General features: G+C 39.9%; 1 protein-coding gene and 1 long non-coding RNA gene across 2 annotated transcripts in view; one reads left to right on the top strand and one right to left on the bottom strand.

The window, feature by feature from the left end:
- LOC145507124 (uncharacterized) overlaps window positions 1-15,709 on the top strand; it is a 61,561-nt gene that overhangs the window by 16,334 nt on the left and 29,518 nt on the right. The window contains exon 2 of the long non-coding RNA XR_014054601.1: window positions 3,087-3,194. This is a non-coding gene — a long non-coding RNA (uncharacterized LOC145507124). The remainder of the gene's footprint in view (window positions 1-3,086; window positions 3,195-15,709) is intronic.
- Window positions 14,677-15,709, bottom strand: part of VTCN1 (V-set domain containing T cell activation inhibitor 1) — a 69,791-nt gene continuing 68,758 nt past the window's right edge. Inside the window, exon 6 of the mRNA XM_081492991.1 lies at window positions 14,677-15,588. The gene's annotated coding sequence lies outside the window, so the exon portion shown is untranslated. The remainder of the gene's footprint in view (window positions 15,589-15,709) is intronic.

The following is a 15,709-nucleotide window of genomic DNA, read 5'->3' as shown; positions in this document are numbered from 1 at the left end:
TCTAAAAAAATTACATAGACTTTAATTAAACTTCTGCTGGATAGAACTACTTTACATCTTGGTAAAACAGTGTTACTGGTAGAGTTAATCTTTAATACAACCTTCTTATTCAAACACCTGTGAAAGTTTTGCTGCCTCTGACAAAGAAGATTCTTCTTCTCTAGTACTTGCCTGGTTTCAGTCCCTCTGTTGCCCTCAAACTACTTGGGATTGCCATGCTCCTCCCCCAGCCCCTTCCAACAGAGACTTATGTAATTTAATTAATTTCATCAAAGACCAGATGATAATTGACTAGGTCTTTTACTACCATACTAGGTTCTCTGGGGCATGTGAGTGTGGGGTCTGTGGCCAAGTGGCTTTAAACCCCAATGTTCATCACAGCACTGTTTACAATAGCCAGGACATGGAAGCAACCTAGATGTCCACCAGCAGATGAGTGGATAAGGAAGCTGTGGTACATATACACAATGGAATATTACTCAGCCATTAAAAAGAATACATTTGAATCAGTGCTATTGAGATGGATGAAACTGGAGCCCAGTATACAGAGTGAAGTAAGCCAGAAAGAAAAACACCAATACAGTATACTAATGCATATATATGGAATTTGAAAGATGGTAATGATAACCCTATATGCGAGACAGAATAAGAGACACAGATGCATAGAACAGTCTATGGACTCGGAGGGAGAAGGTGAGGGTGGGACGTTCTGAGAGAATAGCATTGAAACATGTATATTATCATATGTGAAACAGAACACTATTCCAGGTTCGATGCATGAGACAAATACTCAGGGCTGGGGCAATGCGATGACCCAGAGGGATGGGATGGGGAGGGAGGTGGGAGGGGGGTTCAGGATGGGGAACACATGTGAACCCATGGCTGATTCATGTCAATGTATGGCAAAAACCACTACAATATTGTAAAGTAATTAGCCCCCAACTAAGAAAAAAAAAAAAACATATATATATATATCTTTCCATAGTATCTAAAAAAAAAAAAGCATTTTCTTAGAAGAACTGAAATAAAACATTATGAGTTCATCAGTACCATCTTTCTAGTTTCCATATATATTCGCAGGGTAGCAATGGAGATGCAGACATAGAGAACAGACTTGTGGACTCAGTGGGAGAAGGAGAGGGTAGGGTGAATAGAGTAGCACTGAAGCATATACACTGCCATATGTAAAATAGACAGAATTTGCTGTATGATGCAGAAAGTTCAAACCTGGTGTTCTGTGACTGCCTGGAGAGGTGAGAAGGGGTGGGAGGGAGGGGGCATATGTATACATATGGCTGATTCATGTTGATGTATGGCAGAAATCAACACAATGTTATAAATTAAAAATAAATACATTTAAAACATTAGGAGTTAACTTTTTTGTTTGAACTCTTAGAATTTATCTTTAATTTATATGTGATTCATATAATGTTTCTAAAAACTAATTGAAATAGTTCATAATCTAATTCATTCCTCTTTTGTGTTCTCAATGATAGAGACATTGCCTGTAAGTGGGCCAAAATTGGTTCTTGGAGTATGACAAAAATCTTACTCTTCAGTGTATAATGCATATGCTGAGTTGTTTCAGTTGGGTCTGACTCTTTGCAACCCAGTGGACTGTAGTCCTCCAGGCTCCTCTGTCCATGGGGTTCTCCAGGCAAGAATAATGGAGTGGATTGCCATGCCCTCCTGCAGGAGATCTTCCCAACTCAGGGATCTAATCCAGGTCTCCCACATTGCGGGTGTATTCTTTACTGCTGAGCCACCAGGGAAGCCCCACATGGGGCCCCTACTGAACCACAATTTCTTGTAACATTTTTCTCTTCGGTCGTTTTCATATGTTGCTCCTTCTGCCTGGACATACCATCTGCAGCCTCTCCCCTTCCTTCATACACAGCCTTTGCCTGGATAACTCCCAGAAGTCTTTTAAGGTTTAACTTCCTCCAGGAAGTCCTCCCTGACCACCCAGTCCCACTCAAGCCTGTATTGTGATCACAATCCTTTATTGTGATTGTCCTTACTATTGCCCTTGCCATATATTATTATACCTGTAAATTAAACTTATCTGTCTTCATTGCACTGAGAGTTCTTAAAGGGAAAGAATTATGACTTATTCATCTTTTTGTCCTCTTTGGTTATTATGGGGCTTCACACAGTATTTATTAAATAAAGCAACAATTTTTCTATGAGATATTTGTTTTATATAATTCCATTTAAAAGGAAAAAGAAACAAAAAATAAAGCCTTGATGTTTTATTTAGCTTGTAAAGCTTTACTGCTGATAATAGTATAATTTCAGATTGACATTTATAAGTATTAAGTATAGCTCCCAGGTGCCTGTTATTACCCCTGTAAAACTCTTGGTGAAATGTACTTGACAATCCCAGGAGAAACAGATTAGCTGTTCCTCTCAGCTGGGGGCCGAGTGGGGGGGGGTGGGGAGATACCAAGATAGGAAGCAAGGGTGTTGTTTTTCAGAAGGTTGGAGGTTGGTGAGAGGTACAGATTCATGAATGATAGTAATCATTTTTCCTTACATTTGTATAATTTTTTACAGTTTCAGTTCAGTTCAGTCGCTCAGTCATGTCTGACTCTTTGCGACTCCATGAACCGCAGCATGCCAGGCCTCCCTGTCCATCACCAACTCCCAGAGTTTACCCAAACTCATGTCCATTGAGTCAGTGATGCCATCCAACCATCTCATCCTCTGTCGTCCCCTTCTCCTTCTGCCTTCAATATTTCCCAACATCAGGGTCTTTTCCAATGAGTCAGCTCTTTGCATCAGGTGGCCAAAATATTGGAGTTTCAGCTTCAACATCAGTCCTTCTAATGAACACCCAGGACTGATTTCCTTTTATAGTTTACAGTACACTTATTTTTTACCAAAGTCCTGTGAAGTAGATTTTATCAACTCCATTTTAAGGATGCTGCTAATAAAAGCCAGAATGTGTTATGAAGGCAAGGGAGCCTTTTTTTTTTAATTTTCCGGACTTTAGGTAGTAGTTCCCCCAAATCTGAGGTTCACCAGTTTTAAATCTGTAGCACCTTATCAAATTCTGCACTTTTCTTTTGTATAATATTGTGTAGGTACAACTCAGGCTGCAGCTTCACTCTTCAGCAACAGCAACTACTCTCTAATGAATGATGTATTCCACACTGACAATTTCTCAAGTGAAGTACATGAAATTAAGTCAGGTCAGTTGCTTTTCTAATTTATCAAATCTTTTTATATGTAATCCTATATATTTACCCAAGATGAAGGCTATGATTGCAGCTGTGTGTGCAGTGGACAAAGACTGGAAGGGCGTGCACAGACATGGTAATCATTAGGTTGGTGGATTTAGAAGTAATTTTTTCTCTATATAAGTTAAAAATTGTATATAACTTTTAGAGTAAGTACATACCCAAGTTTTTTGCACATTAATTAAGGAAAGCTAATAGTCATCCACTTTGAATCTTATTAGATACTTAGCTAATTTAACTCAGTTGTTGAACAGCCATTTTCTCTCTGTCTTTCCACCTCCCATCAAGAAATCTCCCACCCTATCCTCTCAGTAGCATGATAGTACTCTGTCAGAGTCATTGGCTCAAACCACAGCATCATACCACATTGATCTGGAAAGATTTGTTTCTCTATTTCATGACCCTGTCATTCCTCTTGAGAATCAGGCCTAATGAATTCTTGCTTTTCCCCTCCTGAAGCAAATTACTTTGTTCCAAAGAGGTCAATCTTGAATTTCTACTATGCCTCAAAGGGGCATGGATCAAAAATCAAAAATTAAAATGAAACTGGGAGCAAGAAAATTAGTTTAGAGGCTGGACAATTGTTCACTTGAGAGAAGATGCTGAATTAGGAACCATAAGGATGAAGAGGAAGTAGATGGATTATAGAGCCATTTTGACAGACTGATTAATTAGGATGTGTTAGGGATCAAAGAAGACTCAGACCTCTAGCTTGGATGACTTATGTAGATACTACAACTCACAAAAATGAGTTTGTTTTGGATATGTTTAAAATGAGATAACTTTGGATGGAGGTGCTCAGTCAGTAGTTGGAAACATGTCTCTATCAGGAGAAGGGGATGAAAACTGGAGATAAAAATTTGAGAATTATCAGATTTCTTTTTTTTGTAACTATAAAAAGTGCATGTGATCTTTCAGTTAAAGTGACCCTCTTCCTTTGGTTCAAATTACCATCTGCTCCATAATATATATTTGAGACATTTTTACTATTTTCATAATGAAAGGATTCTGGACTATCATTTGCCCAGGGAGCAACTGAGTACTTGAAACAGAGAGGAAGGTCAAAGGGAAAGAGTTGATCCTTTAGTGAACTCAGAAACTGTCTGTACTCTGCATATAACAGACTGTGGGTGGTCTTCAAATGACAAAAGAGAATTTTCATGGCCCTTTCTGGCAGTGTAATTCCAGAGGATTATTTTGGTTTTGTTTTTGTTTTCAATCACAACTTGTGTCCTAATGTGAATCTGAGCAGAGACCTATAGACCTCTTCTTTCCACCTGGTAGAGAGCTGGCTCAGAGTTGGCACACCCATGTGAAAGCTCTTAAACAAAATTGGTCACCCTTTGTGCTGCCATTTTAATTGACCAATGGTTCAATGACATGTATATGTACTGTATATGTATATGTATAAATAAGGCTGAGTCCCAAAGAATTGATGCTTTTGAACTGGAGAAAACTCTTGAGAGTTCCTCTGACCGCACGGAGATCCAACCAGTCAATCTTAAAGGAAATCAATCAACCCTGAATATTCATTGGAAGGACTGATGCTGAAGCTGAAGCTTCAATACTTTGGCCACCTGATGCAAAGAGACAACTCATTGGAAAAGACCCTGATGCTGGGAAAGATTGAGGGCAAGAGGAGAAGGGGATGACAGAGGATGAGATGGTTGGATAGCATCACTGACTCAATGGACATGAGTTTGAGCAAACTCCCAGAGATAGTGAAGGACAGGGAAGCCTGGTGTGCCACAGTCCATTGGGTCACAAAGAGTTGGGCATGACTTAGTGACTGAACATCAACAGCATATGTACTGAAGGCTTGCCTGACCTGCTTTACAATAGCTGGTAGATAGGTAGTGTGATTATTCCTTTTCCTTAACTGAGCAGGATACATCTCTGGAGGGCCCTGGAAGCCCTTGACAGGAGAATAACCTAGTACAAGCTCCTGAGCTTTGGGGGGCACCCTTTCTAACAAGGCCATTTCCTCACTTGAGATCTTCCATAGCATCACAGTTCCCTGTTCTTTCTTTTCCTGCAAATACATAGAGCATTAATGTATAGAAGGGTCACTCTCTATGGTAATGAGAATGGGTGACTACTCTCTACTTGAATGCTTGGCCTGATGAGTCCGGAGCAGCTATACCCAGCCTAAGCATTCCATTCTAACGAGCTCAGAGGGTTTCTCTGCTCTTTCATATTTGCTTGGAAGTTTTTTCCCCAAATAAGCCTTCTTTTTTTAATTCAAAAATTAAAACACATTTTTAAAGGTTACTTTCCATTTACAGTTATTACAAAATATTGGCTATATTCCTCATGTTGCACAATATAGCCTTGAGCCTATCTTACAGCCAGTTGTTTGTACCTTCCACTTCCCCACATGTATACTGCCCCTCCCCACCTCCCCACTGGTATCCACTAGTACCCACTGTCTTGTTCTCTATATCTGTATGTCTACTGCTTTTTGGTTATATCCACTATTTTGTTATTTTTTTAGATTCTGTATATAAATGATATATAATTACACAGTCTTTCCGTCCTTCTTTAGGTTGTCTTTCTCCAGCTTATTTCTCTTAGCATAATTTCCTCCAAGTCCATCCATGTTGCTACAAATGGCGAACTTTCATTCTTTTTTATGCCTGAGTAGCATTCTGTTGTGTATATATATAAATGTATACATATACACACATATCACATCCTCTTTATCCATTCATCTGTTGATGAACACTTAGATTGCATCTATATCTTGGTTATTGTAAATGATGCTGCTATGAACATTGTGGTGCATGTCTTTTCAAATTAGTGTTTTTGGTTTTTTTGGGTACATGCTCAAGAGTGGAATTAGTAGATCATATGGTATTTCTTGGAGAAGGCAATGGCATCCCACTCCAGTACTCTTGCCTGGAAAATCCCATGGATGGAGGAGCCTGGTGGGCTGCAGTCCATGGGGTCACGAAGAGTCGGACACGACTGAGCGACTTCACTTTCACTTTTCCCTTTCATGCATCAGAGAAGGAAATGGCAACCCACTCCAGTGTTCTTGCCTGGAGAATCCCAGGGACGGGGGAGCCTGGTGGGCTGCCGTCTATGGGGTCACACAGAGTCGGACATGACTGAAGCGACTTAGCAGCAGCAGCAGCAGCATGGTATTTCTATTTGTCATTTTTTTGTGAAACTTCTTACTGTTTTCCACAGTGGCTACACCAGTTTAGATTCCCACCAACAGTGTACCAAGGGTTTCCTTTTCTCCACATCCTCATCAACATTTGTTATTTGTGTTCTTTTTGATGATAGCCATTCTGACAGGTGTGAGGTAATATCTCCCCGTAGTTTTAACTTGCATTGCCCTCATGATTAATGATGTTGAGCATCTTCTCATGTGCTTGTGGGTCATCTGCATTTCCTCTTTAGAAAAATGTCTATTTAGTTCTTCTGACCATTTTTTAAAATTGAAATATAGTTGATTTACAATGTTGTGTTGGTTTTTGCTATACAGAAAAGTGATTCAGTTATACACGTATACATATTCTTTTTCATATTTTCCATTATGATTTATTACAGGATATTGAATATAGTACCTTGTGCTATACAGTAGGACTGACCTTGTTATTTATTTTATATATAGTAGTTTGTATCTGCTAGTCCCAAACTCATAATTTATCTGTCTCCCTTCTCTCCCTTTTCCCTTTTGGTTGCCATAACTTTGCTTTCTACGCCTGTGAGTCTGTTTTTGTTTCAGTAAATAAGTCCATTTGTGTCACATTTTAGATTCCAGGTATAAGTGATTTCATATGACATTAATCTTTCTCTTTCTGATTTCACTTAATAGGATAACCTCTAGGTCTGTCTTTCTTGCTGCAAATTCTGCTGCCCATTTTTTAATTGGGTTGTTTGTTTTTCTTGATGTTGAGTTGTTGGATATCCATCCCACATTGGTCATATCACTTGTAAATATTTTCTCCCATTCAGTAGGTTGTCTTCATTTTTGTCGATGGTTTCCTTTGATGTGCAAGTGTTTTAGTTTAATTCAGTTCAGTTCAGTTCAGTTGCTCAGTTGTGTCCGACTCTTTGAGACCCCATGAATTGCAGCACGCCAGGCCTCCCTGTCCATCACCAACTCCAGGAGTTTACCCAAACCCATGTCCATTGAGTCGGTGATGCCATCCAACCATCTCATCCTCTGTCATCCCCTTCTCCTCCTGCCTTCAATCTTTCCCAACATCAGGGTCTTTTCCAATGAGTCAACTCTTCACATGAGGTGGCCAAAGTATTGGAGTTTCAGCTTCAACATCAGTCCTTCCAATGAACACCCAGGACCGATCTCCTTTAGGATGGACTGATTGGATCTCCTTGCAGTCCAAGGGACTCTCAAGAGTCTTCTCCAACACCGCAGTTCAAAAGCATCAATTCGGCGCTCAGCTTTCTTCACAGCCCAACACTCACATTAGTTTAATTAGGTACCATTTATTTATTTTTGCTTTTGTTTCCTTTACATTAACAAAGTGAAAACTGAAGTCGCTCAGTCCTGTCAGACTCTTTGTGACTCCATGGACTGTAGCCTATCAGGCTCCTCCGTCCATGGGATTTTCCAGGCAAGAGTACTGGAGTGGGTTGCATTTCCTTCTCCAGGGTATCTTCCCGACCCAGGGAGCTTCCCAACCCAAAAAGATCTTGCTGTGATTTATGTCAAAAAGTGTTCTGCCTCTGTTTTCCTCTAGGAATTTTATAACATCTGGTCTTACACTTAGGTTTTTAATTTGAGTTTACTTTTGTATATAGTGTTAGATACATCCTTTTTTATATTTACCTTATGTAGCACTAGGGTTAGTGTCCTTTTTGCATGACTTTGACCAACACACAGATGTTTTACTCTACAAGGACTGCAAAAAGGATTTTAGTGAGAAGGACAGAGAAAAGAAAAAAGCTGTTTCTATTTTGAGAGCCCCAGGACAGAAAAGATTGTAATCTACCTCTAGCCCAAAGACAGCCTTAGTACTTGGCAATTTAGTTTAGTCACATGGAGCCAAAACTGCCCCTATCACTCAGTTCTACTTGTTTGAAGATTGGACCACACTGGTTTTATTTTTCATCTTCTCATGCTCTCTGGTCTTTTGTGACATTTAAAATAGTAACCTGTGGTTTGAGAAGGCCATTAGTCAATTCAGTTCCTTTAACAGCATCCACCAGCTGAGCCATTGTGCTCTAGTCTTCAAGTGTCCTCTGACCTGGTTTGAAGCAGTAGCTATTTGGACAAGGCTTTCTCTTGTGTCCCAACTGTTCAAATATTAAACATCTATTCTTGGTCAAATAAGGGGAAAAAAGCTAAGTTGGTCATATATTTTCCTGTTATGGTTGCTTTGACATTCATTTGCCCTTTCCAACACATATTTAATACTTAATAATAACTAATTTTATTAATTATTTCTTATATGTTAGTGTTATGGACTGAATTGTGTTCTGAATTCCTGTGTTGAAGTCCTACCCCTCAGTACCTCAGAATGTGACTGTATTTGGAGATACAGCCTTTAAAGATGTGATTAAGGTTAAGTGGGATAATATGGGTGGACCCTAATCCAATATTACAGGTGTCCTTACAAGAAGAGGAACAGACATCAGAGATATGTGTCCACAGAGAAGATGCCGTGTTAGGACACACTGAAAAGGTGGCCATCTGCAGGCCGAGGAAAGGGGCCTTAAGATGAACCAAACCCACTGACTCTTGGATCTTGGATTTCTAGCACCCACAGCTATAAGAAAGTAAATTTACTTTCTTGAGTCACTCAAAGCCATCTCCAGGGAATAGCTGGGTAAATGTATTTGCAAATAACTATTCTTTTTCCTTTCCTTTATATACTGGTTAACATTGTAGGTCTCAAAGGTTATCAAAAGTTCAGGAACAGATATAAATATACATATAAGAACATGCAATAGAGTAAAATATTATAAAAATTCGGTGGGGGTAAGGAGGAATTAATGAGTAGTTTTGGAGAATCACTTGAAAAAACAATAATTAACTCCTTTACCTCACAGATTATACTAAGAATTAGCTTCAGATGAAATAAAGATTTAAATGTTAAAATAAACATGGAATATTAAAATATAAAGGTGATCATTTTTATATCATCTAGGGGTACTGAAGGCATGTAAGCATAAATACTAAAAGAAGAAACAAAAATGGAAAAAAGTGATAGGTTTGATTATATATAAACAGTATGTTTGGTCCTGGCAGAGTGGACAGGATCTTCTATGTTTCCGTGCTCACCATTTGTGAACTCAAGGAAATATTTATAACAATTAAACATATTCTTCAGGTATTTTTGAGGCCTAACAACACGGAACATATAAACCGGTCTCAAGAGACATTTTGGATCATCTGGTAAGACTGCATCTTAGCAGATTACAGCCATCTTCTGAAGTCTTAGAGATCGTCCCCAAGGGACTTTTGGGAGCACATCAAGGTGAAGTTAGAGTGAGTTAGGAGGAGGCTTGAAATTTCACTGCCAGCCCCTTTGTGAATTAGGGAAGGGCTGTGGTGGAAAATGCCCAAGTGTAATTGTGGAAGCACTGAGTCTCTTCCAGGGAGAGGGTCCATCTTCCTTACAGATGGCTGCAGATCTTCACGAGCAGTGAAGCTGAAAGCTCCAATGAGTCCTCATAGTTTAATACATATAATAACATGATAGCCAACATTTATATAACATATACAGGTGGATTCTTTACCAGCTGAGCCACATGGGAAGCCCAAGAATACTGGAGTGGGTAGCCTATCCCTTCACCAGCAGATCTTCCTGACCCAAGAATTGAACTGGGGTCTCCTGCATTGTAGACGGATTCTTTACCAACTGAGCTATCAGGGAAGCCCCTCACACACACAGTATTAGACTTTTTATAGCACTTTTACAAATGACCATGCTTTTTCAAAAATAGTATGGTTGTGATGAGAGATTTGAGTTTGAATGCTTTTTCAATCTGTTGTCTGTATAATCTTTGGTAAGTTACTTAACCTCTCAGGACCTGTTTTCTCCTCTGAAAGATGGTTGATGGTGCTTGGGTCAAGGTGATACCCATTTTATAAGGACTGAAGAGACAAATACCAAGTATGATGTTTGAGACATAGGAGGCACTCCATTTCTTTCCATCTCTAAAGATTGTAATTTGTGTCAGGGGATCTCAAATTTCTACAATAGTAACGATTATAAAGGTAACATTCTCTACAAATATATCTCATGTTACACAGTAATTCTTAATTCCAACAATGAGGGTGGAGGTGGTGATTCATGTATGAGGTAGTGATTTATATATTATTAAAAAGCACCCCCACTTCCTCAGTGAGAATCCTTGGTCTACTTTGATACCTCAAGGATCTCTTACTACTTTGATATTTTTTGTGTGGTATTTTTACTCATAGCATTATTTCAGTGAAGTGAGGATATGCCTCACATTAAGCAAATGAAAAAAAGTAGTTGAGAAATTACCTTCTCGTGTGTAGCTAGATGCCAGGGAGCATTTTTTTCTTGGCGTGGGGGTGCATGGGGAGTTTTGATGAAAAGAATGATGAAAAGACAGAGTACTCAGAGCCTAGAGGAGAGGTGATTGGGCTGTATGGGAGAAAATGGATTAAAGGGAAGATGAGTGGAACTGAAGACAATCACTATTTTTCTCATGCATCCACATTTAGCAGGCTGTGACTTGGCTTCTTCTGGGGCCACCTGCTGTCTGTTAGTAGAAACTGCTATCTTTATGCTGTACACTTGTCACGTTTCCAGTCTCATCTACCCTTGTCATGAGACCTGGACCCACCACTTGAGTCATATAGGGCTATCTGAGCCAACTCATCAGAGTCATATTAAGTACCATAAGGTCCTGGAATTTTATCTGTGAAAATCTAATAGTTCTTCTTATGATACATAAATAGTTACAAATAAATTTTAGCGGCTGCAAATAAATATGGAAGGCAAAGAGAAGGGAAATGGTTACAGTTTGCTGTGACCCACTCACAAGATAGATGAACTAAGTATTACTTTTGTTTAAAGAGTGTGATATAGGACAAAGATATCCATAAAGTTCTTATTTGAAGTGTTGTTTAGAGTTTTGGGTTCAGTTCAGTTCAGTCGCTCAGTCGTGTCCAACTCTTTGCAGCCCCCTTGACTGCAGCACCCAGCCCCTGTCCATCACCAACTCCCGGAGCTTACTCAAACTCATGTCCATTGAGTTGCTGGTGCCATCCAACCATCTCATCCTCTGTCATCCCCTTCTCCTCCTGCCCCCAATCCTTCCCAGCATTAGGGTCTTTTCCAATGAGTCAACTCTTCGCACGAGGTGGCCAAAGTATTGGAGTTTCAGCTTCAACATCAGTCCTTCCAATGAATATTCAGGACTGATTTCATTTAGGATTGACTGGTTGGATCTCCTTGCAGTCCAAGGGACTCTCAAGCATCTTCTCCAACACCACAGTTCAAAAGCATCAATTCTTCAGCATTCAGCTTTCTTTATAGTCCAACTCTCACATCCATAAATGACTACTGGAAAAACCAAAGCTTTGACTAGATGGACCTTTGTTGGCAAAGTAATGTCTCTGCTTTTAAATATGCTATCTAGATTGGTCATAACTTTTCTTCCAAGGAGCAAGTGTCTTTTAATTTCATGGCTGCAATCACCATCTGCAGTGGTTTTGGAGCCCCCCAAAATAAAGTCTTTCACTGTTTCCATTGTTTCCCATCTATTTGCAATGAAGTGATGGGACTAGAGCCATGATCTTAGTTTTTTGAATGTTGAGTTTTAAGCCAACTTTTTCACTCTCCTCTTTCACTGTCATCAAGATGCTCTTTAGTTCTTCGCGTTCTGCCATAAGGGTGGTGTCCTCTGCATATCTGAGGTTATTGATATTTCTCCCAGCAATCTTGATTCGAGCTTGTGCTTCTTCCAGCCCAGCATTTCTCATGATGTACTCTGCATATAAGTTAAATAAGCAGGGTGACAATATACAGCCTTGATGTATTCCTTGCACTACTTGGAACCAGTCTGTTGTTTCATGTACAGTTCTAACTGTTGCTTCTTGACTTGCATACAGATTTCTCAGGAGGCAGGTCAGGTGGTCTGGCATTCCCCTCTCTTTCAGAATTTTCCACAGTTTGTTGTGATCCACGCAGTCAAAGGTTTTGGCGTAGTCAATAAAGCAGAAGTAGATGTTTTTCTGGAACTCTCTCGCTTTTTTGATGATCCAATGGATGTTGGCAATTTGATCTTTGGTTCCTCTGCCTTTTCTAAATCCGGCTTGAACATCTGGAAGTTCATGGTTCACATATTGTTGAAGCTTGGCTTGGAGGATTTTGAGCATTACTTTGCTAGAGTGTGAGATGAGTGCAATTGTGTGGTAGTTTGAACATTCTTTGGCATTGCCTTTCTTTGGGATTGGAATGAAAACTGACCTTTTCCAGTCCTGTGGCCACTGTTGAGTTTTCCAAATTTGCTGGCATATTGAGTGCAGCACTTTCACAGCCTCATCTTATAGGATTTGAAATCACTCAACTGGAATTCCATCACCTCCACTAGCTTTGTTCATAAGGGATCTTAAAATTGAAAATGCTAAGGATACTTCTTAGGCCAGACAGTTAGATTTGAAGAGATAAGGTAATGCTGCAGGTCACATTATGACTTTGGGAAGAGACAGGCATATCATTATCTGGGGGAGCCGTGCCGTTCATAGACACAGAGGCTCCTAGAGTGACAACTGCAGACCCCCCCTTCCAAGTGGTGACTTAACCTCTTTGGCCCAGCAGATGCTATCAGTAAATAAGGCTTCCTAGGCGCGTCTGCTTGATCCTCTTCTAAAAGCAAACTTCCAAGGACTACCTAGGCCCTGTCCTTATTCTGTCATCATCTTCATAGTGTCCAAGTACTCAGCAATGAAAAACAATAGACAAAACAATGTGTGATTTTGTGTTAAATTGCATTTGTAGACAGAAGAGAAGAGTGAAATCATAGTGCAGAGGAGCACTCAGAGACAGCCTAAATAAAAAGTTTTGCTTAAGGGAAGTAGAATTCAAGGAAAGATAAAAGAGAGCATTTCTCAGGCTCTGCTTTTGTGACTGTTAGTTTTTACTCATGGCTTGCATACTGAAACTCCTGGATGATTGATGTCAAAAAAGAAATAAGACAAGGTTAGAAGGAGAAAGGCACTCGGGGCATATATTGGGACAGTATGAAATAGAGCAGCCAATTGGCTGTTAGGAGACTTACCAGCTGAAGGGAGATTAGGAATCACAAACTGCATTAATAGAAGACTTATTATGCAGTAATGACCCCCTGCATATCCCATCCCCCAATTAACAATGTGGAGATTGAAGTCAGTGTACACTTACAACAAATCTGGGTATAGTTGGTAGCCAATATTTCTCCTCAAAGTTTGACTTGTTCCCTCAAATTGTTATACTTAGGAAATATTCTAGCTTTTGGCATCCAGAGTTGAGCTTCCTTAGATGTGGCGTACATCGTATTCTCGCCTTTGTACGTCAGGTAATATGATGCATCTGTTGTCTAATGCATCTGCACACATCACTGTGTACTCAGAGACAAGGCCAAAGAAACAACATGGGTTGGGAGTGGTTGTGCTTTCACAGTTTACTCTCTGAGTTTGAAAGTGAAAGTTGCTCAGTCACGTTCCACTCTTTGCAACCCCATGGAATTCCCCAGGCCAGAATACTGGAGTGGGTAGCCTTCTCCTTCTCCAGGGGATCTTCCCAATCCAGGGATTGAACCCAGGTCTCCCGCATTGCAGGCAGATTCTTTACCAGCTGAGCCACAAGGGCTAGCATTATTCTCTTCTTGCAGAAGACCTTTGAGAACAAGCTGGGAATGCAGCAGAAGTATTTCAAAGTCCCCTGTGAATTTGCCTTTTGGCAAATTTTTTTTTATATTTTACTCCTCCACCAACTACTAGTATGATTTTGGGCAAATTATATAGCCTGAAGATAGCTAATTACCCATACTTTACCCTGGGCCTCTGGATCTTCATCTGAAAAGTGAAAGGACTAGGAAAGAGGATTCTGAAGTCCTTCCACCTCCTAAGATTTGAGAATTTAATAATTCCTGAGTAGTAAAAATCAGATTTTTTTTGATACTAGGGAATGGGTTTATGCACTGATATGTATTCTCCCTCAAATGGGAGATTTGCCTCAAGCCTACTGTATATTCCCAGGTGTTGACTTGACAGGCTGGTAAAGCCTAATGTAGTTTCCTTAAGAAAACTAGAAACTAGACCAAGCCACCTTGCCCATGTTCATAGTCTCCTATCATTTCCACTCATTCATTTATTCATTCATTCAACAAACATTTATTGAAGGTCTGCTATGTGCTAAGTACTAATCTTTAGAACCTCATCTATGGCTTTTTATTCATTTCCCCTTAAACTCATGTTTTTTGACAAACTAGGCAGACAGCAGCATAGGAAATGTATATTTAACCCTTCTCTTGAATGGTCAGAACTCTAAAGTCAAGTTTTCTATAACAAAATGTAATATAAGTACAATTGGTCCAAAGTGCCAGGGAGGGCAGTACGCATCACGTGAAAAATACAGGGAGGGAGTTAGAAACAAAACATCTTTTCTATCAGAGCTTCAGTTCTCAGGGCCTCATTTCAAAGGTTCATTGCCCTTGCTTTTGGAAGTCTCTGCTTCAAGGAAGTTACATGTTTTTGTTGCCTTAATTTGAATTTTGACTAGGCAAAGTCCTGAGATCTAAATTCAGAGTGAGAGAACTTGGGATGAAATTCAGGCAGCTCTCTCACCAGACTTGCTTGGAGAGTAGGAAAAAAAGGAAAGGCAAGTGGAAGCTCCAACCAGCTGAGGGTAATCCCATCAGGAATTCCTGGTTGCCTGAAACTGAGTTCTGGCTCTCTGTGCTGAGGCAGCAGCCAGAGAGACAGAAGCTAATGCCTAATTTTAGAAAGCAACAGGTTTGTTTTCTCCCCTCTTTTCTAGATACTTTTCTACTCTACATCAGAGTTTCTTAATCTCGGCACCATTAACTTTTGGGGCTGAATAATTCTTTGTTGTAGGTGGACGGCCTGTACATTGCAGGATGTTGAGCAGCATCCCTGGGTTCTGTCCACTAGATGCCAGCAGCACTCCCAAGTTGTGACCACAAAATTGTCTCCAAAATTTTCGAATGTCTCCGGGGGTGGCACAGAATCACCTGGTTGAGTCCCACCGCTCTAGATGTTGGTGAAAACTGAGGTGATCACTGTCTGATCAGGATATAAAGAAGAAGCCTCAAATCTTGTGATGGCATAATATCACACATGGTCAAGATGAGAGGTCCTTTCCCTGGACCATTCAAGGATAAACGTCATCTGAGAAGTAAAACAGCATTAGTTTGTTTTAAAAATAAGATGCTGACATAGTTTAGAAAATCAGTGTCACCCAGCTACATTTTTTATGTTAAAATTATGATCATTTTCTACATTTTTTTCT

This window comes from Giraffa tippelskirchi, chromosome 5, assembly GCF_054371585.1.
Source record: "Giraffa tippelskirchi isolate mGirTip1 chromosome 5, T2T-mGirTip1v1.2.pri, whole genome shotgun sequence".
NCBI classification, from domain to species: Eukaryota; Metazoa; Chordata; class Mammalia; order Artiodactyla; family Giraffidae; genus Giraffa; species Giraffa tippelskirchi.
This window is presented reverse-complemented; position numbering and strand designations above follow the sequence as displayed.